At 43.1% G+C, this 27,923-nt stretch overlaps 1 protein-coding gene across 10 annotated transcripts in view; it reads right to left on the bottom strand.

Annotated features, from left to right (window-relative positions):
- The window catches only part of CNOT4 (CCR4-NOT transcription complex subunit 4), a 94,969-nt gene extending 81,209 nt beyond the window's left edge, over positions 1–13,760 (bottom strand). For 6 of the 10 annotated variants that reach the window (XM_041002273.1, XM_041002276.1, XM_041002280.1 and 3 more), the window contains exon 1: positions 13,524–13,738. The gene's annotated coding sequence lies outside the window, so the exon portion shown is untranslated. Of the gene's footprint in view, positions 1–13,523 lie in introns of all 10 variants that reach the window. The other 4 variants (XM_041002278.1, XM_041002274.1, XM_041002279.1 and 1 more) reach the window with 2 other exon arrangements.
- Positions 13,761–27,923: the final 14,163 nt, after the last annotated feature.

The raw sequence follows: 27,923 nt of genomic DNA, 5'->3' as shown, positions 1-27,923 counted from the left end.
ATTGAGGCTAAAACTGCATTTCACTCCTCTGATCTCCTCCACTGACCAGGAGCCTGATTCTACTGAGCATGGAGATGGGGTAGTTACCCAGCAACTACTTCTCTTCTTTGAAACTAATCTGTTAATAGGTGATATGTCCATAAATGCTTAAATGGCATCTACTGCACCCCAGACTAGTTGAGCTCCTAGCTTATTGTCATTGTTCCTAACTCTACAGTTTTTTAAATACTTTGTATTTTTTAAAAATATATTTTATTGGGTCTGGCATGATAGCCTAGTGGCTAAATCCTTGCCTTGTATCCACCGGGATCCCATGGGTGCTGGTTCATATCCTGGCTGCTTAGCTTCCTTTCCTGGCTTTGGATTGGCTTAGCTTAGGCTGTTGTGGCCACTTGGGGAGTGAACCAGAGGGCAGATGATCCTTCTCTCTGTATTTTCTTCTCTCTGTAAATCTACCTTTCCAATAAGAAAATAAAAAATAAAATTAGATATTTTATTTATTTTTCTTGAAACTCAGGAGGTTCCTGGCTCCTGGCTTCGGATCGGCGCAGCACTGGCCGTTGCACTCACTTGAGAAGTGAATCATCGGACAGAAGATCTTCTTCTCTGTCTCTCCTCCTCTCTGTATATGTGACTTTGCAATAAAGAGAAAGAAAGAAAGAGAGAAAGAGAGAAAGAAAGAAAATAAGAAATTTTGCTGATAAAAGACTATGAATTCTACCAGACTGCACAACAGCAAGACTTCAAAACTTGGAGAGGAGCGAAAAGATAGGATACGGACAAAACCTTATAGTGATCAAAATGTGAGATATGAAACGTCACTTGGGAGAATGACAGTAACATAAAAAGAGCTAGAGGACTCAACGCACTCCATCAGAGCCTGTGGCGCCAAGCTCTAACCGTGTCAGAGCTCTCTGCCAGGGGAGGACCAGTCTAAGGAAGTGAGTTCTTAATCTCACAGCAAAAATGGTTCCTCGTGACCCCTGATGAGGATCTGAAAGGAAACTGCAATGTATCAGTAGGGTCACTGTAGAAATTCTTTAAGTTAATGACACAGAGGATAAACTAATACCTAGGATCTGCTAACCACTCAAACCTTGTATTTGCTAATCAAACAAAATATTACTGTAGAAAAAAAATTTGTTTTACATTTTCCCTTTCCGGCTAAATGGGTACCAGGAAAACCAGTCCCAAAATGGACTTAAGAACTCATTTAAGCAAAAAAGAGGAATCACTGAGACAGTCCACTTCTATGTACCATACATCAGTCTCAGAACACTGTCTCCTCCCCCAAAACAGTATCAACAACAGCATTCTAACTCATTTCCCCATCCATCCCATTACAGAATAATTAATTTATTCATCCAAAAAGCATTTATTGATTACATATAATGTGCCAACTACTATTTCCAGAACCTTGGACACACCAGGGAACAAAACAATCACTATACTAGTAAAAGATTAACAACAAAGAATACAAATAGTAGCTTCTCCCAGGTCTCTCACATGCATGCAGGATCCCAAGACATTGGGCCATCCTGTACTGCATTCCAAGATCACAAGCTGGATGGGATGTAGAGCATCCAGCATATAAACCAGCACCCATATATATCCCAATGCTTACAAGGTGAGGATTCAGTCATTGAGCCATCACACTGGGCCCAAGATGAATCTTAAGTCTCAGGTATTGTATAGACAGAAGCACAAAGGGCTCAGATTAAACCAATATATTGTTGGTTGACTTAGTTTGGTTTGGTTTTTTTTTTTTTTTTAAGAATTTCTATGCTAATCTTTTTTTTAAGATTTATTATTATTATTATTATTTTAATTGAAAAGGCAGATATACAGAGAGGAGAGACAGAGGAAGATCTTTCATCCAATGATTCACTCCCCAGGCGGCCGCAAAGGCTGAAGCTGAGCCAATCCGAAGCCAGGAGCCTCTTCCAGGTTTCCCATGTGGGTGCAGGGTCCCAAAGCTTTGGGCCGTCCTCCACTGCTTTCCCAGGCCACAGGCAGGGAGTTGGATGGGAAGCAGGGCTGCCGGGATTAGAACTGGCGCCCATATGGGATCCCGGGAGTGCAAGGCGAGGACTTTAACCACTGCGCCATAGCGCCAGGCCCTGGTTTGGTTTTTGTTTGCTTGTTTTAAGATTCATTTGGAAGGCAAAGTTACAAAGCGAGGAAGAGACATCTTTCACCCTCTTGATTCACTCCCTAAACGGCCACAATGGGGCCTGTGCCAGCCACAGGCCAGGAACCCAGAGTTTCTTGCAGGTCTCATGTTTGCTCAGAGGCAGAGGTCCAGCACTTGGGCCATCTGCCACTGCCTTCCCAGAAGCACTGGATCACATGTGCAGCAGTGGGGTTTCACACAAGTATCTGAAGGACTGGTCTGAGTGTTTGGACCCTTGCACCCATGTAGACCTGCTTCCACCTTCTCCAGCTCCATCCGTTATGGCCATCTGGGGACTGGGCCAATATGCAATACTTCTGTCTTTCCTTCTCTCTCTCTGTAACTCTACCTTGCAAAAAATAAAATAAACCTTTAAAATAAGTAAATAAAGAAAACACCTTTAACCTATCTTTCCAGATTCTTTTTTCATTACTGATTCAAAAGATACCGAGGCACATCATTTCTTTGACTCGCCTCCCAAACTAACTGCTTGCTTTCCATTTAGTCAAATTACTGAAAATCCATGTCCAGCGTCTAGACATAAAAAAGCATACTGAAGGAAAAGTTAAATCTTCAAAGGTAAATGTCTTTTCATTCCTACAAATATTACAGTAGCTAAAGTGCAAGGTTTAGTATGTGCCAAACTATTCTAAGTACTTTACATGAATTAGATAACCGTCCTAGGACTTCCGGCAAATGTAAAAACCCAGGCCCAGAGAGGTTAAGCGATTTAGTCTAGGACTCGCAGAGAGCAAGTTGGTAGAACTAGGATTCAGATTTAGCCAGTCTCTTCCCAGGCTGCGGACACTGCATACAGTCTAAGCAGAAACAACAAGTAAAAATACAGACAGTTCAAACAGCTTATACCGAAAACTGAAGGCTATCAAAAACTAGGAAAAATCATTACCTCCAAACACTAAAGAGCAATACTTTCTTTAATGTCATGGCAAGTTTTTTTTTTCCCAAGTATTTAAGATTATAAGGTTTAAAAACATACAAAGCAAAACTCATAAACATGAACATACCAAGATTATTATCCAGAGTTTTCCAAAATAACCAAAAATATTAATTGCTTTGAGAAAAGAACATATGACAACACAGGAATATCAAACAATTGGTTATCATGTTTCTGTTAACATATTGCACTCTCATTGCTTTTGTAAAGATCAAAAAAGAATAGCAGCTTTTTGTTGAAAACAAAATCATATTTAAGAGTAGACCCAGGGCCCAGCGCAATGGCTCAATTAAGGTTAACCCTCCTTTAAAGCACCAGCATCCCACACAGGTGCCAGTTTATATCTCGGCTGCTCCACTTCCCATCCAGTTCCCTGCCTGTGACTGGGAAGGGAGTAGAAGACAGCCCAAAGCCCTGGGCTACTGTACCTACCAGGGACACCCAGAAGAATCTCCTGGGTCCTGGTTTCAGTTTCGCTAAGGTCTGGCCACTGTAGCCACCTGGAGAATGAACCAGCATATGAAAGTTCTTTCTTTCTCTCCTCTCTATAAATCTGCCTTTACAATAAAAATAAATAAATCTTTAAAAAAAAAAATAGGCTCAGTATGGCAGAAGAGATTTTAGTAGAAGCAAGAAATTCCTAAATATATATAATATATTTATATAACATATATATATATTTCATATATATACTGCTGAAAATGTTATAGTTTGACCTACCACCCACTCTACTTGGTCACAGAACCTTTTTTTAAAGGCTTCTAAAGACTCATAAAGAATTCATAAAGTTAATTCTCAACTGATTCCATACAGTTACAAACTGAAAGACAGAGGCTCCTCCACACACCAATCCTGACATGTGAGCAGATGAGCACATACTATTATTTTCTCCTCTTTCAATTTTCTCCCTAATCCTTCCAAATGAGAAGTCATGAAATTGTCAGATTTGGATCTAGAAAGATTAAAATGAACAAGCCAAGACAGTGACATTAGTTGGAGTAACAAAAGGCTAAACGGTCTGGTGCAGTGTCTTAGTGGCTGAAGTCCTTGCCTTGCATGTGCCAGGATCCCATGACAGTTCATGGCTTGGCTGCTCCACTTCCCATCCAGCTCCCTGCCTGTGGCCTGGGAAAGCAGTTGAGCACGGCCCAAAGCTTTGGGACCCTGCACCCGTGTGGGGGACCCAGAAGAAGCTCCTGGCTTTGGATCAGCTCAGCTCCAGCCATTGGCAGCCACTTGGGGAGTGAATCAGAGGATGGAGGATCTTTCTCCCTGACTCTACTACTTTCTGTAAATTTGCCTGTCCAATAAAAATAAATACATCTTAAAAAAAAGACTGAAAACTATTGCCTTTCCAACTAGTAATAAACTATCTAACTTAGAAACAGTATATACACAAGAGCAATAAAGGAGACAGTGCCATCCATACCTTATGCACAAGGACCATTATTAAAACATCAGATTGCCCACTTTATCCCCTGCCTGTAATGACATCTCCTAAACAGATAAGCAATCTACCCTCCTAGCTACCCCGGATATACCACAGCCATCTGACAAAACTTGCTTCCAAGCACTATATGAATGAAAAATGTAGGGGCTGGTGTGGTGGCTTAGAAAGTTAATCCTAAATGGAGACTTGCAATTGCCTGCATCCCACATGGATGTCAGTTCCAGCTCCGTTTGTGGCCTGGGAAGACAGCAGAGGACAGCCCAAAGCCTTGGGACCCGCACCCACATGGGAGATCTAGATGAAGCTCCCGATTCCTGGCTTTGGCCTGGTCTGGCCTTGGCCATTGCGGCCACGTGGGAAACAAGCTAACATATGGAAGACCCCTCTCTCTCTCCCTCCCTCTGTCTCCTCTCTCTGTAAAAGCTTCCAAATAAAAAACAAATCTTTAAAAACTGCATAAACTATTAATAATTTCAGATTAATTCAGTAAGTCTCAAATTCCCAAACTATCTGGAAGAAAGTTTCAAACCAAGGAGCTATTTTCTCTTGTATCCACTGAAACACTCAATGACTGCATAATCCAAAGGATTAAATACAAATTTACTGGCAACAAGTCTGTATTGGCAGCTACCAATGAAGGCATTCTCAATCACTAACATTCAGGCTGGTACCCTGGAGCAGCCCATTAAACTGTAGCCTGCAGCACGACTGTCTCATACAGGGGTCAATTCAAGTCCCAGCTGCTCAATTTTGGCTCCCTGCTAAAATGTGTGTGCCTAGGAAAGTGGAAGATGGTCCAGTTCCTTGTGCAAGATCCAAAGGAAACTTCTGGCACCTGGCTTCCACCTGGCCCAGCCCCAGTCATTATGGCCATTTGGAGAGTGAACCAGCAGGTAGATGGTGAGGAGAACTTCCTACCCACCTTGTACTGCAACTCTGCCTTGCAAATAAATCAATAAATCTTCAATAAATACTAAAATTCTCCTACATAGCACATTTGACATTAACTTTTCTCCCAAACACTGGGGACTATTACAAAAGCATGTAACTTTTTTTAATGCTCCCCCATACAAAAAGGATCTCGATTCAACCTTCAAAATTAACACATTAAAGTCCCCATTAAAACAAATTCCCAAGGAGAAGGCAACAGGTTTCTAGTCTGTTGGTCATAGTTGATAGTACACCACACCAGCTAAATAAAGAAGTTAAAAAAGTTAAAAATAACTCTGTATGTTACAAATATAAGGATGTCTAACAACAGAAGAAACATCAATTTTAAATAGATGACAGGCTAAGTATCCTTTACCTGAAATGCTTGGGAATGGAACTGTTTCAGATTTCGGAGTATTTGCATATACATAACGAGATACTGGGTGGTGGGACTCAAGTCTAGACATGGATTTATATCTCCTATATATACACATAGCCTGGAGATAATCTAAAACAGTATTTTTAGTTAGTCTGCCTGTTGAGACCAACCCACGCATCACGTGAGGTCAGATGGGGACTGTTTACTGTTGCATCATGTCAGTGCTCACAATGCCTAGGATTCTGGATGTGCTGATTAGGACAGTACAACCTGTTACTTCCCAATAATGTACTCTACTCCTGTTACCATCTTTCTCATTATTTGTACTTGCTAATTATCTAGAGGTAACAACAACAACAAAAAAGATAGTAAATTAACTCAAAATTGTGGGCCCAGCATGGTAGCCTAGCGGCTAGAGTCATCGCCTTGAACACACCAAAATTCCATATGGGTGTCAGTTCTAATCCCGGCAGCTCCATTTCCCATCCAGCTCCCTGCTTGTGGCCTGGGAAGCAGTCGAGGATGGCCCAAGGCCTTGGGACCCTGCACCCGTGTGGGGGACCTAGAAGAAGCTCCTGGCTGCTGGCTTCAAATCTGCTCAGCTCTGGCTGCAGCCAATTGGGGAGTGAAACAGCAGACAAAGATCTTTCTGTCTTTCCTTCTCTCTGTAAATCTGCTTTTCCAATAAAAATAAATATTTAAAAAATATATAAAATATTTACTGGCTATAGCCATTCAAAACATGATATTTATAACCATCTATTCTTAACTAACACAAAAAAGAGATGAAGCAAAATTTTTTTACACTAAAATATGTAGCCTCTGATAATCATAGATTATTTTATTTTTTCAGATTTGCATTTTCCCAAGTGAATCAATTATCTAAAATTAGTCAAAAACATTTGCGGGGCATGTGTTTAGCCTGTCACAAGGTCACTTGGGAAACTGGCATTCCAATCAGAGAACCTGGATTGAGGTCCAGCTCTGCTCCTGATTCAGCTTCCTGCTGATGTGCACTCCACTGCTATGGCAGCAGTGACGGGCCAAGCAGCACTAACCTGCGTTCCACTGCTCTGGTGGCGAGTCACGGGCCAAGCTGCTGGGCGCCAAATGGGAGACCTGGGGAGAGTTCTCATCTCCTGTCATTGGCCAGCCCATCCTTGGCTGCAGCAGTCATTTGATGAGGGAATCAGCCAGTGGAAGAACTCTCTCTCTAACTCTAGTTTTCAAATAAAATAAATCTTCAGGAAAAAAAAAAAAAAAAAAAGGCCCTTAGCTCTTGTTCCCTAACAATCTCTTCTGATTTCTTATTACTTAGCAGATACAATTCAACGTTAAGGGGCTGGCAGTGTAGTACTGTAGATGAAGTTTCAGCCTACAATGCTGGCCTCCCATATGGACTGTTCCACTTCCAATCCAGCGCCCTGCAGGCATACCAAGAAAGTGGCAAAAGATGGCCTGAGTGCTTAGGACCCTGCACCCACGCAGGAGACCCAGAGGTAGCTCCTGGCTCCTGGTTTTGAACCTGCCCATTCCCAGCCATTACAGCCATTTGGGAAGTAAACTAGCAGATGGAAGATCTCCATCTCTCCCTTTCTATATAACTTTGACTGTTAAATAAAAATAAATATTTAAGGTTAAAAAAAAAAAAAGAATTCAACATGACCCTAAAGATATCCTTCAATATGTACTTCTAACCTAGCTATACAAACTTACTATCACTGCCCAAAGGTAACAGGATTCCAGAGCTCTGACTCCTTCCATGCCCCTCACATCACACCAGTCCCCAGGACCAAGTGGCTGCTCATGCCCCCTCCCCCACAAGGAATGTATGGAATGCTCTCCTTTGGGAGATGCTCTGACCATACAAATAATACTACATATTCCTTATTCAAGTCCTGCTTTCTCCAGAAAGCCTCATTTCAAAATCTCTGGTCTAAAGACAAGTCCAACAGACAGACGCAGTCCAGACTATGTACGTGCTATTTGTACATTTCATGAATAGTACCAGTTATATTAACAATGTTCTTGACAAGACTATCACTTTTCAATGAGCTTGTCTACAATAAGCACCCAAAGACTATTTGAAAAAGCTGATTTAATAATCCTGCTTTTAAAGATCAGGTTTTTTTCCCTTTAAATCACAAAAGCTGAAGTACAAATGGAATAACATGATGCTCAAATTGGCTTCAAAATAATGCAAAACAAAAGAGGATGGGGAGGAAGGATGAAGTGGGGGTACAGATTAAACTAGCTAGGAGTTGATCATCTCTGAAGCTGGTGGCTCATATTATACTTTGTTACAATTTTTCACAAGAAGTTTCTTTCAAAAGTATTGATGATGTGTACTCATTTCAAATGGCAACACCAAAATACATTAATAATATTTTCTTTACCCAACAAAACATAGATCCACATGGAGAACAAGAAAAAAAGTTATTAGAAAGAAATAATTTGACACAGAACTTTCAATATCCTAATTCTTATCTAAGAACTACCAAAAATAAATTAGAGGAGAAAATATAATCAAGATAGAGGGGGTAATAAGAAAATTTAATCTTATCGTTAAAGTATTACTATCTGTATTACAAATTTCCAATTACGGCATTCACAAAATCGTCCACTGAAATTAACTGCTGAAAACAAAAAATCAGAAAAATTATAAACAAAACATGTGAGGCAAGAAATCTTTAGAAAGCAAAATAAGTTGCTACATTTGAAGTTTAATAATCCTGCATTAGCCAATGTTATTTCCGGAAATTCCTAATACACAGAAAGCTAACAGGGAAGGAGTTAATAAAGTCTTAAGTAATCTGAAAACAGCACTTCCTCTTCACTCCAAGGACCGAATTCCAGATTTGACTGAATGATAACGTATCTGTTGAGGTTTAAGGAATGTTCTATCTCTTTGATATTTCAGTCCATAGCTACTTTGCACAATTCAAACATTACTTTTCACTAAAACATTGTTCACTAATTCTTTTCAGAAACAGTCACGTGGTACCTATTTTAATTGACTTACACTGCTTTTTTGCCTTGATTTCCCCCTTCATCCCAAACTGGTCGCATAGACAACCAATCTGAGCATCCTGCTCCTCAGTCAGAGTCTAACTGCTGGAACAACTCAAGAGATTCTTCCAAATGTAACTTTAAAAGAGTTAGTTTTGGGCAATATCTGAGATATTTACCTATACAAATAGTAAGGCTTATCCAAATAGCATTACCCATCATCTAAAGTAATTAAAAACATGACAACCTCCAAGTATAAAGTTGAATGCAGAAGCCAGGCTCACACAGAAGCTCCTCAGAAAGGAAGTAAACTCACACTCAACCTGCCTGTACCCCTTCTATCTCTAACATGCTGTTTTCCCTCTTTAGTAGCATGTCATTTCTCCCATGATAAAAAACATGCAACCAGAATCTCAAAGAGTGTTGAAATTTTCCATAAACAACTTTCTGACTGAAAAAAAAAAAAAGGATCGTAATACATAAAAAGAAATATGTGGGAGCAGGATCCCAGTGGTTAAGACGCCCACACCCTGTTTGAATGCCTTGAGTTCGATTCCTGGCTTTGGCTCCTGATGTCAGCTCCCTGTTCATGTAATGGTGACCACTCCAGAAGCTGGGCTCCTGCCACCAACCTGGGAGCCGGGACTGAGGTCCCAGCTACAGCCCAGCCAGTGTTGTCTCTTGGCTAGAATCACCAGAGGGGAGCTCTCCATGTCTGCCTGCTGCTTTCACTTCCTCTCCAATAAATAAGCAATGTGTGACAGAACCCACAAGATATTACTGCACTGGAAAAAGGTAAGATTTACTGTATATTCTCCTCAAATAAAGAATCCACACAATGAGATTAAAAACATTTTTGAAGTTATCAGAAAACCACTAAATATATGATTAATTCCATCACAAAAGTTGTTGTCTTTATGACTTGTATACTCTCAATTTTTTAGAAATATATATGAAATCTTAAGAATATTGGAGTTGTTATCATACTTTATTCAAGAATGGCTACTTGTAGTTTTTCCTAACATCTTGGAAGTAACGTAAAATTCATAAATCTCAGAATGCGTTACAAGTTTTCTCTAATACGCACAATCCCAGTGGGATGAAAACCATTTACAAGTTCCATTTAGACGAAGAAATCCTTGGAGAAAAGTATGTAGTACATTCTCGTTATACTGTTTCTAGAACAGCAAATATCTCTATAACCTATTTCCCAACTGTTTTCTTCCACACCAACAGAGTTCATCTAACTTTTCTCGCCAAAAGTCAAGACACTATTATAGTTACCGACAGTGAGCTAAGTGAATTTTCAGCACAAGGTGAAGCTTCACAAATTAAAACCCTCTATCTCACTTAGATGGCCAATCTAAACAATAACACTTTAATTGAGTCCCTTAAGTGTTATTTGCAAGCACACTGAAAAATTCATCAAAATGACAAAAGCAGCTTACTTCACTTTAAAACAGGGAGTAGGAAGAAAAATGGAAGACTTGGCCCCAGCGTGGTAGCCTAGTGGCTAAAGTTCTTGCTTTGCACACACCCAGATCCCATATGGGTGACGGTTCTAATCCTGGTTCTAATCCCGGCAGCCCCACTTCCCTTCCAGCTCCCTGCTTGTGGCCTGGGGAAGCAGTCGAGCACGGCCCAAAGCCTTGGGACCCTGCATCCACATGGGAGACCTGAAAGAAGCTCCTGATTTTGGTTCCACTCGGCTCTGCTAGGCTCCGACCACTGCGGCCACTTGGGGAGTGAACCAGTGGACGAAAGATCTTCCTCTCTGTCTCTCTCCTCTCTGTGTATCTGACTTTCCCCCACCACGCCCCAAAAAGAAAAGAAAAAAGCAAGACTTTCAAAAACCAAACTACTTGAACTGAAAAGATACTTATTTCATTCTCTTAAGACATAAAATCTTTTTTTAAATAAAATTCCTTAATGCTAGGAGTTTATTCTCAGGCAACAAAACAATGAGCTGTAAGCTATCACCAGTATTCCCATTTAGACTTAAGTTGAAACAGTTTTATCCCTTTAACTGTCACATCTGAACAGAACTAAAGGTCGATGCAACTTTCTGAAAACAGTTTTGAAGTAACTCAACTTTAAGTCATGTTCAAGAACCTTCTTACACGATAACCTACTCCTGTGCGGTATTCAGCTATTGAATCTGGCAGAGTATTTCAAATTGCTAAAACAATCCATAAAGTAGGAAGCTGCAATGTTTATAACGCCACAAGTAAAAATCTAGACAAAGATACTGAAGATACTCTCCATCTAAATATCAAAGACCTTTAGGTATCTTCATCAGACAAAGTAAATCACCCCAGCGTGAATTCAGCTTTTACTAGAGAGAGCTCAAACTAAAACTCTGATGACTGCCATCAAGAAATATGAGAGAAAACTGAACAAATAATTAGTAAAGCAAAAAAAAAAAAAAACCACCACTTCAGAAAAGGATGTATTAAAATGATTTCCCCCTCTGCCACACAAACAGCCCTCTCCTAGAACACAATGCTACCAGCCAGCCAAGTATGACTGCCAAGGGTTTTCAAACCTGAGTTAGGACTGTTCAGAGTGGAAAGCTCCTCCACCAGCGTGCGATATAACCCACAAGATGAAAAGCAATTTGTACTGAACATACTTGACAGTATTTTCTTAAACCTCAAGTTACAACCTAGGACAATTTCTCTTGTAAGTTACTTCCAATTCCCAGAAGAGCAGGGATTTATTTAATTTCTCCAAATCAGGATTTAAGGGGTTGACAGGAAAAGTTTTACAAACAGCTTTTCTAATCTTAGCTTATATTGGGTACAACGGGCCATTCATCACAACTAGTGACTATAATGCCAAATCTAAGATTCTGGTTTTATACGTAATCCAGTGATATGCAAAAGCAGCTAAAGGGGTACTGTATGTATGTTTACATTTAAGGTATTCTTACCTTTGCAAATAGAGATAGGTTCTGAATGAGATTGTTACTGTAACTTTAAACATCTTTACATATATCTAAAGTACCTAATGGCCTATTTATCTGTCAAATGGCCCTGCCTGTATCTCCTCTAGGTAATCCTGCCATCCTGTCTGCTAATTCATTTTCACAGTGGGTCTCAAGCGCAAAGGCCCTTTCTTTCCATCATACAATTAGTGCATCGCAATTGTGCTTTCATCAAAACACATCAGAAGCCACCTCCTGCTTCAGTTCTCTGCTCTAGATAACAGCACAGTGATAGTCCCTGAATACAGGTATGTGCCCAGCTCTGTCATTTCTTTTCCCAGCCTCCCCTTTCCTTAAAAAGGAGGGAAAAAACAGTATCAGGGATGTGGGCTTGCTACTGGTTTTTCTTTAGTATACATAACAGATTGAAGACAACCGATTCAGTTAACTTTCACTCTAGAAACATCAAACAGAACTTTTCAAATCCAAAGTAAACCTGCTATTAACGAGAGAGGAATTTTCCACTCAAACCATAAATAAAAAATGTCACCAATGAAGCTTAACATCAATATAACTCCCTTTGGTCAATAATCAGCTAATCAATTCTGTAACCCACAGATCGTCTAAACATCATTTCTATGTGCTTGCGTGTACGCCAGATTTACCTTATTTTGAAATGTTTCGACTAGTTTATGGGTATGATCAGACACCTCAAGTGTCCTGGGGCGAGGCAATTCCGAAGAAAACTTAGCAGCATGGGAAAAACAAAAACAAAAGCCACGTCCCAACAGAGCGAATAATCGACAGACTACTGAGAGCCCAAGGAAAGCGCTCCTTCCTGGACTGCCTGGAGCCGATCCCCACTCGCGGCGCGGAACAGCATGCTGCCTCGATTCATTCACTTCCCAACTTGCTTTAGTTCTCAAGGACCGAGACGGGGCACCCCTTTTTCCAGCATGCAAAGAAGCTTTTTCTAGTGTGCAAAGAAGCTGTGCCGGCTCCAAGGACAGGGACGGGCAATTCCCAAGCAGGCTGAGAAACAGGTGGGTCGGAAGGAGCAAGCAACATTACCTAGATTGTTAAGGGGCGGCTTTCGGTTGACAGATGCGGTTTAAGGAAGACAAGGTGCAAATCGGAAGCCGCTCTAACCGTGCCGGACGGACCCGGGGCCGCCTGGAAGCACCCGAGGGGGGCAGAGGAGAAGAACTCCAGAGCAGGCAGCAGTGGAGCAAAAACCAAAGCAGCAGGACGAGCGAGCAAGGAGCAGGGGTGCACTGACCAGCAGCAGAGTGGTCTCGGGGTCGGAGGGAAAGGACGTCAGAGGGGGTGGCGGGGTGCGGGGATGAGGAAACGAGGAGGACCGAGCCCTAAGATTCCTGTCCCTACGAAAATATAGGGTGGGGGAGAGCTGAAGACCAGAAGCCGCCTCACCCTCCCCAATTAAAGAAATTATTGAAGAGTCGGCGCTGGTGGCCGCGCTGTCTTCTGCTCGCTCCCTTTTCCTGGTGGTAACTGCTGTGGCGTAGAGGGGTGAGGGAGAAAGAGCAGGAGGAGGAGGAAGCCCGAGGAAGAGGAGGGTGAAGATGAGCGGGGGGGGTGGGGAGGAAGGGGGTGCGGCCTGCACAGTCCCAGCGAAGCCTCCGCTCTCTCGTAGCCGGTCAGCCCCGGGTTTCCCCTAAGCCCAGCCCCGCATAGACTCACCCGCCTGCTTTGCCTCGCTTTTCCCTTAGACGACTCCAGGCGCTGCCGCGTCCTCACAAAGAGACCACTGAACGAGTGTCGAGGAAAAAAACTCTCCAGAACCGGGCCTGATTGCTTCAGCGAGTCCGACCTTTACGGCTGAGAGACAGACTCTCAGCTTTCGGTGGGTTCCACAGCCAGACGGGCCACCATCTTACATTTGGGTAAGACTCCTCTGGCCTCCGGTGCGCAGGCGCACGCCGATCCGGCTGGGAGGGGCGGGGGAGGGGCGGGAGGAGCGGCAAGCAGTCGAGTGGGAGGTTGAGGCGGCCTCTCCCGCGGCACTCTGGGAGTTGTAGTCTGCGGAGTTTACCCGCCCGGAGGCAAGCCGGGAATTGAAGTCCTTAGCCTTGAGGGCAGACGGGATCGCCCACCTCACGTGGCTGCTAGACTGACGCCTTTCTTCGTGTTTTGCTTCCTTCTCGGGCCGCGTGTGCTGCTGCAATGTCATTTGGTCGGCGGTTGTGTTTTCTCGGTATGTGCTCGCAAGTGGTAAACTAAAACCCGAGGCGAGCTTCACCCTTTTGGAGGGAGGCCAGAACCTGTCTTCTCTGCCGCGCCCGAGAGAGGGATGCGAAGGGGGCGGAGTGCAGCGGGAGGCCGGGTGGAGAAGGAAGAGCGCGGGATTTGATCTCGGGAGAGACTCTGATCCTGACTGGGGTCTGTGGGAGGTCGGTGAGCGCGCGATAGTTTCCCCGTGTTTTCGCGCTTTGGGGGCACCGCCCTTGGTCCTATCCGCCGCGTCAACTCTCCCCTGCAAAAAATATGTGTCTTCCGTTGTCCTGTGCAGGTTGCGCAAGAGAACGGAGGCCCGGTGGATCTAACAAGAGCGTGGGTTTTCCGACGCTGTAAATTTAACAGCGTTGTGTGGACTTCGGTGCACATCATTGTGGGCTCGGTGTGTGCTTCGGGTTTGCAAACTGCGCGCTCCCCGAAGCAGCCCGGAGAATGCAAGAACACCACCGTAACCCCTGCCCGCTTCCAGCAGTCCTCCTCTATCACCAAATTAAGTCCCTCCTCTGTGCCTCCTCCAAGTCCCTTTTTGCCTCTTGCGTTGATTTACCCATTCTTCCAGGCGAGTCTTGTGTGCCTGCCGTGTTCCTTAGACCCAGTTCTCTGTCCCTATTAGTCTGTGCACTGTGGTGAAGGATAGTTTTTTTTTAAATTTCATGGTTAAAATGGGTAGTATGTCATCATTGTGAGGAGTAGGGAAAGAAACGGTATTTTTAAATCCAAGCACCTGATCTGACCAGATCGGTGGGTTCAGGATGATAAGGCTGTAGACCCAAGCACCTAATCTTACAGTGGTAAGCCCACATTTCATTCCTTAAAAAAAGAGGGGGGGGGGGGAATAGGTGAGAGTTGGCTTCCTACCTAGTGATGCTAATTATTTAGTACAAATGGAAAAATATGAAATAAGCTCACATTCTACTATAAATCTTAAATGAGACACTTAAGATAGTTAACTAGTAAATAAATTTGGGAAATCATGTGGATTCATTGTTAGGTAAGATTGTACATTCAATACAAGTGGCCTGTAATTTTTTTTTCTTTCTCTTTTTTATTTATCTACCTGTAATTTTTTTAGCCATCTGCTTATTTTTCTTGATAACCAATTTTGTAGTGGTGTATAAACAAAGTAATGAAAAGAGCAAAATAGAATCCTGTGTATTACTGAGGATTAGAACTCCTAAGCACTGAGAGAGGAGGGGCTGCGTGGCACTGCGGGTTAAGCTGCCGCTGGGATGCTCTTCGTCCATATGGGAGTGCCGGGATACAATCCTGCCTCCACTGCCCCGCCAGTGTCCTGCTGATGTCCACTCTGGAAGGCAGGAAATGATGTTTCTTGGGCTTGGGTCCCCTGCTCCGCTCCTGAGAGACCTGAGTAGAGCTCTGGCTCATTTCAGTCTGTCCTAATACTGACTCACGGGCACTTAGGGGATGAACCAGATAGAAGACTTTTCTGTCTCTTTCAAATAAAATAGATTTTAAAAGGGGGGCGGGGAATACAATAACCTAGTGACTAAAGTCCTTGCCTTGTATCCACCGGGATCCCATATGGGACCTTGTTTGTATCCCGGCTGTTCCAGCTCCCTGCTTGTGGTCTGGGAAAGCAGTTGAGGAAGCCCAAAGCCTTAGGACCCTGCACCATCATGGGAGACCCAGAAGAAGCTTCTGGCTCCTGGCTTTGGATAGGCTCAGCTTCAGGCATTACAACCACTTGAGGAGTCACTGTCTCTCCTCTCTGGATATCTGACTTTCCAATAAAAATAAATAAATCTTGAAAACAAACAAAAAAAACACTGGAAGGGATGTTAAGCATCACCTAATGCAGTGGTGACCTTGTTTTGCCCAAACTTCCTTCTTAAAATAAATTCTCAGAATGTCTCTTATTTGCATAAAATGAAACTCATAATCTACCATGCATGTGATTTTGTTTTAAGATGTTGCTGTATTTACAATATGTAAAACACAAAGGAAGTATGAGATGATTTATATTTCAGTATATAAATGCTCAGGCAGGACCATAAGAAAATTAAGGCGATTTGCAAACACTTATAAATAAATGTACCATGAATATGGAAGCTATAACTACTGACACAAGTATGATGTTGTGACTACCTCTGGTGGACAACACGAATCTTTCTCCAGGGATCACTAGCCATTCCCAGAACATACACTCCTAGAAGTAAAGCAAATATGTGTGAAGTGGGGGCTACCTCTTAGGTTCAGACAGTTGTTATCATTTTTCGTCTGACATTGGGGCGTTTAGGAGGTCATGAGGAAGACAGGAAAACAGTCCCACAATTTGCAGGTTGCCTAGGGTACCTAGTTCCTGTACTTAGGAGGCCTGCAGTTCATCCCAGAATGTCCAACACTAGGGGGCAATGCCACACCTGCACTGAGTATCCCTCGTGGAGACAGTAAAAAAAAGTGACAGTTGCACTCACCACCATTTCAGACCAGTGCTCCTTTGCTGCACTACCTTTTATCATTGCCTCATATACTTTGTAGCTACACGTATATTTGCAGGTTTGCCCTAATAAGTGCCCGGTGCTGGTGGGTCACCCAAACTGGCCAGTGTCAGTCCTCATAGAACAGCATGTGGAGATGAAGCATTCCCACAAATACGTGCAAGTGTGTAAAGTTCCATTTCTGTATGCTTATCAGTAGGAAAGTACTAAGAAGAGGAGTTTATGAGATGCAACAAATAGCAGAAAGGAACCTCGTTAGCATTAGTGAGAGAAAATTTATATTAAGTTGAGTAGAAATTGTAGGGGCCAGCATTTTGATGCAGCTGAACTAATCCAAAGCCAGGAGCCAGGAACTTCTGAGTCTCCCATGTGGATGCAGGGGCCCAAGGACTTAGGCCATTCTCCACTGCATTCCCAGGCCATAAGCAGCTGGATTAGAAGTAGGGCAGCAGGGACTCAAACCAGCATGCATATGGGATGAGAGCACCGCAGACAGATGATTAGTGTGCTATGCCACCGTGCCAGGTACCTGAAATATAGCTCTTTTTCTACAGGAAAAAATGTCTTTGGAGGAAAGAAAGAACTTATTTATATTTTTTTTAAAGATGTATTTATTTATTGGAAAGTCAGATATTCAGAGAGGAGGAAAGATGGAGAGGAAGATCTTCTGTCCAGTGATTCACTCCCCAAGTGAGCGCAACGGCCGATGCTATGCCGATCCAAAGCCAGGATCCAAGAACTTCTTCCAGGTCTCCCACACGGGTGCAGGTTCCCAAAGCCTTGGGCCGTGCTCAACTGCTTTCCCAGGCCACAAGCAGGAAGCTGCATGGGAAGTGGAGCTGCTAGGATTAGAACCAGCGCCCATATGGGATCCCGGCATGTTCAAGGCCAGGACTTTAGCTGCTAGGCTACGCAGGCGGGCCCCTTATTTGTATTTTTTAAAAGATGATGCTACTCAGTGTCCATCAAAGGGAAAGTTATTTAATTTTCTTACTTCAGTTCTTTGGAATTTTATGTGAATCATCAAAATAGACCCAGAAAAAAAAAGTACATATCGATCTGGAAGCCTCAAAAACTTGGCAAATCAAATACTATATTGTTAGTTAAAGAAATAATAAGCAAATTACAACATAATATACTGTGTATAATGTGATTTCCCTTTTTTAAAAATGCAGTTCAAAAAATGTACTTCTGTATAAACATAGAAAAAAGGGAAGGATTCATTACACATGCAATATTTAGTATGTAGTTGCTGCCCTAGGAGCATTATGACTGGAAAGAGGTAGAGAATGTAGCTGTTTTTTACAAATTGCTGCATTGATTTACTGCATTGCATAGGAATTAGTTTTATACATTTTTTAAGTGAATCATTCTGCTCTAGATTAGAGAAGGTGAGAACAAAAAGGGATCAAGTAATTAAAAGCAAACATTTCAGTCATCTAGACGGTGGCTTTAATTGTCCTGACAGTAAGCGGAAAGAGGTGATGAATTGAAGATAAATTTGTTGACATTAAATAATAGGGTTTTGGGCTAAGTAGATATGAAATTTTCATGAAAGACTTTCAGATTTTCTGACTTAGTGGCCTTTGTAAATGTTATACCTTTAGTTAAAGAAAAATGGTGAAATGAGCTGGGCATGGTAGCCTAGTGGTTAAAGTCCTTACCTTGCACGTGCCAGGATCCCATATGGGTGTTGATTCATGCTCCGATAGCCACGCTTCCCAACCCGCTCATTGCTTGTGGCCTGGGAAAGCAGTCAAGGACAGCCCAAAGCCTTGGGACCCTGCACCCACATGGGAGACCTGGGAGAAGCTCCTGGCTCCTGGCTTCGGATCAACTCAGGTGATTGCGGCCGTTGTGAACCAGCAGAGTGAACTTTGGCAGAGTGAACCAGCAGAGGGAAGATCTTTCTCTCTCCCTTTCTTTGCCTTTCCAATAAAAATAAATAAATGTTTAAAAAGAAAAGATAATCAGAGGTACAGAGATAGCGAGATGAGGGACCTTCCATTTGCTGGTTACTGCCCAAGTGGCATTGGCCAGGACTGATCCAGGCAGGAGCCAGGGACTTCATTCAGGTCTCCCCTGTGTGTGGCAAGATCCCAGGCACTTCTGCTGCTTTTCCATAGTCAATAGCAGTGAGCTGGGTCGGAGCTAGAATAGGGGATACCAGCATGGCAGAGAGAAGTTTTGCCCTCTATGCTACAATGTCAGCCCCGTAAGATTGTTTTAATATTAATGAATAGTAAGGAACACCACCCGTGAGTCTTTTTTTTCCTCAAAAACCCCTTTACTTCTGGTCTTATCTCTCTCTCTCTCTCTCTCTCTTGTTTTGTTTTGCTTTGTTGGCACTATGACTATTTACTAACAAAATAACCTGGAGAGTCCTGCTCCCAAGCAACAACCATGGCCCGAGTCCTGCTCCCAAGCAACAACCATGGCCCAGCTCCTTGCACCTCTGGGCCACATCCAAGGCAGTCAACATGGCCACACATGGCAAGGGCTCATCTCGATCAGCCTTCACCTTCATCCCATCCCCTCATCACATGGCAAATGGTTTCCTTGCAAGACAGACTAGGGACATGGACAAAACTGTCATTGTCAGAAGCAAAGGCATGTTAGACACCAAAACATCCTCTCCTTGGTCCACCTGAGGTCCGAGGCTGATGCCCTTCTTCTCTTTCCCTTGTAAGGTGCCAGTGCTGCGCATCTTCCCTTGACTCCCAGTCTTCCTTAAAAAAGAACTTATTTGTTTTTATTTGAAAATCGGAGTTTCAGAAAGAGAAAGAGGGAAAGACAGAGATCTTCCACCAGCTGGGCTCACTCTTGGTTCACATGGCCGTAATGGTCAGAGCTGAGCTAGTCCAAAGCTGGGAGCTAGGAGCTTCTTCTGGTTCTCCCACTTGGGTGCAAGGGCCAAGCACTTAGGCCACCTTTCCCTGCTTTTCCAGATGCGGAATTGGGGATCTGGATCAGAAGTAGAACAGGCCATGCTCAAACTGGCACCCAAATAGGATGCTGGCACCACAGGTGGAAGTTAGTATGCTATGAGATTGTAACAGCCTCCTTATCTCCTACCTTTTTCAAGTTTTATTCATTATGTGAACATTTGTGTGCTAAATATTGGGTATATAATAGTAAGCAAAGCACTAGACTATCTCAAAAATCTAGAGCTTACAAGGAAACACAAGATACAAATAAATAAAATAAATTACAAAAAACATAAAGCAAATCAGATATCATTTTATCAGAGTATTCAGGAAAAAGTCACAGCAATTGAAACATGAAAGGATTTATTTTAGATTGGGAAGTGAGTCTGAAGAGATAACTTAATCTGAGATTTAAAGGATTAGAAGTATATCCATTTAAAGATGTCCCATGCCAAGACTAGTGTAGGAGCTAGGTTGGAATGTACCCAGTGAAATAGGGGGACAGGGTGCAAAGGCAGAGTGGTAGGAGATGAAGTGAAGAAATGGGACAAAATTCAGATGGTCCAGGGTTTTTCATGAAGCCTGGATATTATTCTGAATAGAGTAAGAAATAACTACGAGCCACCTGTGATGCCAGCATCCCATAGGGGCTCTGTTTTGAGTTCTGTCTGCTCCAATTCCAATCTAGCTCCTTGCTAATGACCCTGGGCAAACAATGCAGGATGGCCCAAGTGCTTGGGCCTTGCTACCCATGTGAGAGATCTGGAAGAAGCTCCTGGCTTCGGACAGGCACATCCCCTACTGTTGTGGACATTTTGGCAGTGAACCAATGGATAGATCTCTCTCTCTCTTTCTCTCTTTCTCTCTCTCTCTCTCTCTCTCTCTCTGTGTGTGTCTCCCTCTCTATATAACTCTCAATCTTTCAAATAAATAAAATGAATCTTAATAAGAGACTTGAATGATTCAACACAAAGTAATGACATGACTATCTTTTCAAGACACAATGTTGTGGCCATGTGGAAAAATGGATCAGTTAGATAGAGGTGGGAAAAACAATCAGGGAGCAGCCTGGGGATGCGACCATGTGGAGCTGAGGCAGCTGAGGTAAATGAGGCGCTTGCTTAGGCACAAGATTTGAGTGCCAAAAGAGTTGATAAACGTTTTGATCATTTTTCAATAAAGACTAGTATAAAAAATGAACAGACTGTTACAATATAGATGAAAAAGACTCAGACCGAATTTAGTAATTATTACCTCACCTCCATTACCCTAATCTCAACTTTGGTGCCAATGAAACTTCAGGTGGCTGGCTCTCAGGCTGGACTTCACTGGTTCAATTTATTTTAGATAATTCACATAAGAGAACAAAACAGTCTGTCATATAGCCCCTATAACCAGATAAGTCCACTCCTGCAAGCATGAGTATGTATGTATCTGTAATACAAGTATGCCATGAGACTTTCTTTTTGTTAAAAAAAAGAATAGGGTGTGTGTGTTGGTTCAACTGGTTAATGCTCCATCTCCAAGTATAGGCATCCAAATTGGGTCCTAGTTCAAGACATGGCTGCTCCACTTCCTGTCCATCTCCTTGCTTGTCTGGGGAAGCAGTGGAGGATGTCCCTAAGCCTTGGAACTCTGCCCTTGTGTGGAAGACCCTGAAGAAGTTCCTGGCTCCTGGCTTCAGATCAGCTCAGCTCGGGTTGTTGCAGCCATTTGGGAAGTGAACCAGCAGATGGAAGAGCTTGCTGTCTCTCCTTCTCTATAAATCTGTCTTTTGTATAGAAAAATAAATTTTTAAATGTTTTGTGAATAAAGAAAAGAAAAAAGGATTTATTTTATTTATTTAAAAGAGTTAGAGAGGGAGGGACAGAAACAGGTATCTTCCATTCACTGGTTCTCTCGCCAAATGGCTGCAATAGGCAGAACTGAGCCAGGCTGAAGCCAGGAGCCTGGAACTCCATGTAGGTCTCCTACCTGATGATGGAGACTCAGGTATTTCTGCTGTCTTCTGCTGCTTTCCCAGGTGTGTTAGTAGGGAGCTGGACTGGAAAAGGGGTACCCAGATTCAAACCAATGCTGTGAAAGAGAATACTAGTCTTGTGGCACAAATCCCAATATTATAGGCCACAGCACTGCCACCCCCTGCCCCAACCATGAACCTGAATATCAGTATGAGTTGTAACAGTAAAAGCACCAGAAACAACTCAAATGACTTTTGAAAAAATTTAGAAAGCAAAGGAAGTAAGTCACAGATTAAAAGATAGTAGTGTAATACAATTTATGGAAAGTTCAAGAACAGGCAAAACTAAATGGTATTTCCATTTTGATCTTTAAAATGTGTTTGTGAGACACAGATAGACAGGCAGAACGACAGCTCATCTCAGTGGGTTCACTCACTCTCCATGTACCCACAGCAACCAGTGCCAGTCCAGCCCAACACTGGCAGCTAGAATCCAGTCCATGGCTCCCAAACTGGCACCAGGCCCCAATGACCTGAACCATCACTGTGGCTTCCCAGAGCCCTCATTAGCAGGAAGGGAGAACAGAATCAGTAGCAGAGCCAGGACTAGAACCCAGATACTCCAATATGAGTTAATCTGCTCAGATTCCAGAAGTTTAGGCAAGAGTAAGCAGGAAGAGATGTTTTCATTCCCACTGATGACGAATCTGGAGCAAGTAAACCAAAGGTTCTCAGCATCCATTTCAGACGAGATCGGGCGCATTCAGGGTGGTATGGCCATAGACCTTAGCATCCATTTCATTGCCACACAGACATAAAGCCCCCACAGAGAAGATCAGATCTGAACAATGAGGAGAGGCCTAATAATGTAGTTTGAGTCCATTGATCTTATAATCATGCGCCTTATAATCATGTGGTTCCCTAACCTAAGATACTTTCTCATTGGCTCTGGCAAGCCTGAATTAGGCTTTCGGTTATCTGCAACCAAGAAGTCTTTCTGATGTTCGTGTGTCATAAGTGTCATCCATCCTCCGTCCCATGGCACTGGAGTTCTTTACAGCAGCTTTGGATTCAGACAGTTTCCAGCTTCCTATATATAAAACTTGTATGTCACTGGAATCTTGGTTGTAGTCTGAAACAACCTCTGAGTGTATGCGAGTCAAATTAATGTACCAGGCAGCCCTCCAACAACAGTTGTTGGTTTTTTTTTTTTAATTGGTGAAGAAAAAGACCAGTATTTCTGTCCTCCTAGTGAGGAAATTTTAAGGCATCCAGACTTAGGCTCTCAGAGTCCACAATAGGTCTGGGCATGAGCATCCTGTCCCAATTCCCCGGCAGCAATACAAACTTTCTGTTCTTCTGTGTCTCATTTCCAGCTTCCTCACTTGTATATCTTGGGATCAACTTCCACATAACTAGCTTCACCCACTTTAAAAAAAATTTTTTTTAAAGGAAAGAAGAGAGAGAAAAAGAGAGATTGGTCTTCCAGCCACTGGTCCACTCTCCTGATGCCTGCAATGGCTGGAGCTGGACCAAGCTAAAGCCGGGGCCTACAATCCAACCAGTTCTCCCACTTGGGTGGCAGGAGCCCAAGAATCTGGGCCGTATTCCACTGTTTTCTCAGGTGCATTAGTAAGGAGCTGATGGGAAGTGGAGCAGTTGGGACTCAACCAGCTCCCATATGAGATACCAGCAAAAATGAAGGTGGAAACTTAACCTGTTGTACCACAGTGCTAGCCGCCATCCACATTCTTGAAACAGTCTGCTTTTGAGGTGAATACATCAGATCTGCAAGCATGTGACCTCAGGCAATCAAAGACAGGGAACCCTTGCCCTTCTAAGTTCCCTTGTGGCCCGGCTTGTGGATGATCCCTCCTCATCACTTGCCTTGAGCAACCATTGTCCAGCTCTCATGATAATTTTGCTTTTATAGAAAATGGAAACTTGATACAGCAAAGTCTTTATCTTAGTGCTTTTGATTCATGGGAGTTATAAAGGATTTATGGATGATTGAAGCTGTCAGCTTTGTCCAAGAAGAACCTCAGAGAGGTGCTCACTTGTACTTTGGGGATTCATAGAAGTCTGAGCACCTCCAGGAGACTGTGAGAGAGCCACCTGTAGTAGATCCCAAGATATCTGAGAGAACAGAATCTCTAGGAAAGGACATGGCATACAAGCTTGTAACAAAACCTTAGTCACTGCGGAGGAGTGAGTGCTACTGAGTCAGTCTGTACTCGGATTTGTGTCTCAGTTCATCCTTATCCATAAATTCATGTCTGAGTATTGTGGGCACCGAAATGCAGGTGTCTGTGCTGGAGAGAGGGAGACATGTGAGCTACGCATGACTCAACACAGGAGACATTTCCCTAAAGCGACTGTGTGATATTGATATACACGCATCGTATCTCTATATTCAGTCTTACAATGTGCTATCCAAAACAGATTTGTCCAGAATTCAGAACGGTTTTGGCACCTTGAAAATTCAGTGTATCCAGTGGGATGAAGCCCAGAGAGGGCGGAGCAGGCAACCAGAGCAAGAGACAGCCTGGTGAGCACCAGCAGCTCCTATATATGACTTGGCAGGCAGTAGAATCGTAAGCATTCCTGATGCTGGGGTCTAGGAAGTAGACGGTTTCGCTCATCAATGAAGCGTGTGGGCTTCAGAGTCAGACAGATCTGAATTCAAACCCCACATGACATTACATCCCACATATCATGGGGATGCTTGGCGGAACACCAGGCTTAGCGATGGTGAGTATCCGATCTATAACAATCCTTCCACTGCTTCACCTGTAGCAATGAAGTGCTACAGTGAAGTAAACTGCTTCAATATACTAATTGAGAACCTACAGTGGATCCCAAAAGAGGATAAGGCAGTGAGCAAAACACATGAGTTCCTGCTGCTAATGGATGGAGTGGGAATGCTCAATTGTATCAGTGTTGAAAGAATCACTCCTCCATTGCTTATCATTTCCATGTGACACACCCGTTGCCATCTCTCTGTTAACTTCCAATTGATTTAAACCTGGACTTGAACTTGATGTCTTCGCTCTGAATACTCAATTCATTGCCTCTAGACCCTCTGTTTTTCCCCATGTGCACCCAACCAGCTCCCATTTGCTGGAGAGAACTCTAACATTTATCATCTCACAGTCCTGTTAACCCCCATCAAAAGGAAAGAGAATTATTCAATTGCCAGAAACTAATGCCACCCTTACTTTGTCTTCCTTTTTGCTTCTCTAGCTTTCTGTGGGAAGATAGAGTGTACATCCCGGCGTCACAGGTTGTACCATTTAGGCCTCGGTTCTGGAGGGCCTTGCCTCTGTGCTTGTTTCTGACAGAGGCCAACACCAGCTGGAGTCACTTTCCTACCTTCGTGTTTGCTGTGCTAATCATGGTTCTTGAATCTGAAGACAACAAAGGACCATGGCTAACATGAGTAGAAAATAGATTATTGGAAGGCTATCAGATGACTCACAGAATTGGCTGGGAAATGGGAACCAGCTTTGGAAAACAGGCAGGAGCCAGAAGGCTGCCAGCTGGAGAGGGTCTGGAGAGCAATGCAGGTGTTGCTGGCGTCACATCTGTCACCATTGTTCTGAATGGCTCAGATGGGCACTGCCAATATCCATGACATGGTCCCGACAAATCAAATGCAACTCTTGTCCCTTCAGATATACGGAAAAGAGGAGAGACAGAGAAGAAGATCTTCCGTCCAATGATCTACTCCCCCAAGTGACCACAATGGCCGGAGCTGAGCTGATCTGAAGCCAGAAACCAGGAACCTCTTTTGTGTCTCCCACGCGGGTGCAGGGTCCCAAGGCTTTGGGCCATCCTCTACTGCTTTCCCAGGCCACAAGCAGGGAGCTGGATGGGAAGCAGGGCCACCAGGATATGAACTGTCACCCGTATGGGATCCTGACAAATGCAAGGTAAGGACTTTAGCCACTAGGCTACCGTGCCAGGCCCAATACTTTATGATTTCTTCTCTCAGTTTGATTAACACTAAAAACTTTCTAGAAAACAATGGGACAAGGGCCCGCCTGCGTGGCCTAGTGGCTAAAGTCCTGGCCTTGAACGCGCCAGGATCCCATATGGGCGCTGGTTCTAATCCCGGCTGCTCCACTTCCCATCCAGCTCCCTGCTTGTGGCCTGGGGAAGCAGTCAAGGACGGCTCAAAGCTTTGGGACCCTGCACCTGTGTGGGAGTCCTGGTTCCCAGCTTCGGTCATTGCACTCACTTGGGGAGTGAAGTATCAGACGGAAGATCTTCCTCACTGTCTCTCCTCTTCTCTGTATATCTGACTTTGTAATAAAAATAAGTAAATCTTTTTAAAAATATATATTAAAAAAAAAAACAATGGGACGGCACTGTAGCACAGCAAGCTAATCCTCTGCTCTGTCACGCCAGCATTCACATGGGCTGCTGTTCAAGTCCCAGGTGTGCCACTTCCAATCCAGCTCTCTGCTTATGGCCTGGAAAAACTGCAGAGGACGGCCCCAGTCTTAGGAACCCTGTATCCACACGGGCGGCCCAGAAGCTTCTGGCTCCTGGCTTAGGATCAGCTCAGCTCTGGCCTTTGCAGCCATTTAGAGAGTAAACCACCAGATGGAAGATTCTTTTTCTCTCTGCCTCTCCCTCTTCCCTGCTTTTCTCTCTGTAAAATCTGCCTTTCAAATAAAAATAAACAGATCTTTCTTTAAAAAAAAAAAAAAACTTTCTGGAAAACAGATTTGTTGCTGTCACATCTCTTTGAAGAGGTCGACTTTGACCTGTACGTTCAGAGTTGGATATCTAATGGTATCTTTCCTGCCATGTTACTTCTTCAACCAGCACGTTCTGACTGAACATCTACAATTGCATCAGGCCTGTATTACACGAGTGGCTCATGTTCTGAAAATAACTTTTAGACTCAGATGAGAATAAATTTGAAAAAATATCAGCCCAGTATAGATAACTCTTGAAATACACTTGAAAGCATAGCTCTGTGTGATTTTTTTCATTCCAAATGATTGGAACATCACTAAAGAGACTTGAAAATTTAAAAGAAAGAAAGGCGTTTGTATATTTAAGCACATCAACTTTCCAATTATGTGTTTTCTTTCTCCAAGTATTCCAGAAGTTTCCAGCAGTTTTAAGAAGATCTTATTTTTATGGCATGAGATTTTATAGAACAGATAAGATAAGCTAACAGAGTAGGAAAAATCTTAGTAGAAGTTTTGGTTTAAATATTTTACATATATGTTTCATATATTTAGTTCCATGTGAGAACTTTTTGTAATTTCATAATTTCTACAATTTCATAATTTATTTGGGATCTTAGGGATTATGGCAAAATACTGTTTCAGATTTGGAAATAAATCTTATCATTTTCTTCCTCATTAGGTACCTGAAGATGCAATTCTCTTCCTAAGATTTAGAAAACTATTTCCACATAGAGACATTTATAGAGACTCTAAAAAATCAATCAAGTAAATGAGGCAGAAATATCTGGTACTTCACTCAGCTGCTTTCAGTTGTAATATTCATATTTCCTCTAGGGGGAGGCCAGGGAAAAATAGCAAACCCAAGTGAAAGAAAATGATCAGGAGGCCATTAGGAAAACTAATTGGCCACAAAAGCTTAAGGAACTACAATCCCAGAATGATTGTACTGATTATACAATACCTACAGATATTTCATTCATTCATTCACCTACATGGTTAGAACTTAGAGCCTGGGGCCAGATTGCCTGAGTTTTATTCTGACTTGGGTATTTACTGCTAGTGTGTGATTTTATTGCAAATCACTCAGTCTTTCTATGCCTCAGATTTCTCATCAGAGAATTCATTCATGCTTCCTGGAGTTGTTTAATATTCGTTCCTTGAATAGTGTTCAACATAGTTAACATAGAGATGCTTGCTACATTCATTTACCAATGAGTTCAATAAATATCCATTGAAAAACTGTGATCTGTGCATTGAGCCTGGTGACTACACAGTGTGGAGTGAGAGAATCGCAGGATCTGTCACCATTCACCACAACTTGGAAAGGATGGAAAGATGCAATTAAACAAATGAGATGTGATGACTCAATGGCTAAATCCTCATCTTCTTGCAAACACCAGGATCCCATGTGGGTTTTGTGTCCCAGCTGCTCCACTTCCCATCCAGCTCCCTGCTTATGGCCTGGGAAAGAGTAGAGGATAGTACAAAGCCTTGGAACTCTGTAGCTGTGTGGGAAAACCAGAAGAAGCTCCTAGCTCCTGGTTTTGGATCAGCTAGGCTACAACTGTTGCAACCAGCTGGAGAGTAGAACAGCGAATGGAAGATCTCTCCTAAAAGATTAATTTAAAAATTAAGCTGTTTGGCCCGGCGGCATGGCCTAGCAGCTAAAGTCCTCGCCTTGAACACGTCAGGATCCCATATGGGTGCTGGTTCTAATCCCGGCAGCTCCACTTCCCATCCAGCTCCCTGCTTGTGGCCTGGGAAAGCAGTGGAGAACCGCCCAATACTTTGGG

The sequence above is a fragment of the Ochotona curzoniae genome, unplaced genomic scaffold (genome assembly GCF_017591425.1).
Source record: "Ochotona curzoniae isolate NIBS_2020 unplaced genomic scaffold, NIBS_Ocur_1.0 scaffold_2476, whole genome shotgun sequence".
Taxonomy (NCBI): Eukaryota; Metazoa; Chordata; class Mammalia; order Lagomorpha; family Ochotonidae; genus Ochotona; species Ochotona curzoniae.
Note: the sequence above shows the minus strand (reverse complement) of the source record. Positions and strands in the feature narration are given on the sequence as shown.